Source organism: Anastrepha obliqua, unplaced genomic scaffold (genome assembly GCF_027943255.1).
Source record: "Anastrepha obliqua isolate idAnaObli1 unplaced genomic scaffold, idAnaObli1_1.0 ptg000139l, whole genome shotgun sequence".
NCBI classification, from domain to species: Eukaryota; Metazoa; Arthropoda; class Insecta; order Diptera; family Tephritidae; genus Anastrepha; species Anastrepha obliqua.
The window spans coordinates 1,484-2,500 of record NW_026562238.1 but is presented as its reverse complement, the minus strand read 5'-3'; the positions used below and the strand labels follow the sequence as shown (position 1 = coordinate 2,500).

The following is a 1,017-nucleotide window of genomic DNA, read 5'->3' as shown; positions in this document are numbered from 1 at the left end:
ATTATATATCTTTATTTTTTTTGCTATTAATATTATGAATTATTTAAAATCCAATAATATACACATTTGCTTAAATTCAATTATTTTTATAAAAGAATAAGCAACTTATTTAGCATAGTCTTACAACCCTCAACCATATGTAGTCCAAGCAGTACTTTAAAATTGAATTTAATGTACATAACAGCATGGACTGCGATATGCGTTCAAAATGTCGATGTTCATGTGTCCTGCAGTTCACACGATGACGCACAGTTTGCTGCGTTCTTCATCGACCCATGAGCCAAGTGATCCACCGCTTAGAGTATTTTTTTATTTATTTTTATTTATAACAAATGTCAATTTTTTTTTGCATATATTAATTGAAAGAGTAAAATTAAATAATATTAATAATATATAAATTGATTTTCTTTCAATAATATATATCAAATTATATTTAACTCTAAACATTTTTATTAAGTTGCGAATGTCTTAGTTCAACAATAATACAGTGGTGGTATTTATTATGATTCAATTATTTTGTATTTTTTTAATCATTTTATGTATATATAATAATATAATAAATATATACCACTTTTGTTATTGTGAACAAATTAACTTATCATTCAATCAAATGAATAATAAGTACAACTTTTTATTTTCATGTTTAAAGGTTTTTAAAAGAAAAAAATAAGAAAAAACATTACAAAATGTACCATCATATATTATATTTAATATGATATAATTGATGGATCACAAATTGAATGAAAAAGAATAAAAAGAATTATGGATTCAAAATAATTATATAAATTTTTTTTTTTTTTCTTTTTTTTTTTTTTTTTTTTTCTTTTTGTTCGTTTGTTTGCTTGTCTGTTTGTTTGTTTGTTTGTTTGTTTTTCTTACGGATATGGAACACAATAATGATCCTTCCGCAGGTTCACCTACGGAAACCTTGTTACGACTTTTACTTCCTCTAAATAATCAAGTTCGGTCAACTTTTGCGAAACAACCGTGACACACGAGGCGTCACAGTGATCACGT

At 24.8% G+C, this 1,017-nt stretch overlaps 1 pseudogene; it reads right to left on the bottom strand.

The window, feature by feature from the left end:
* Positions 1–123: 123 nt before the first annotated feature.
* On the bottom strand, positions 124–304 carry LOC129252023 (5.8S ribosomal RNA; annotated as a pseudogene).
* Between the last annotated feature and the right edge of the window lie 713 nt (positions 305–1,017).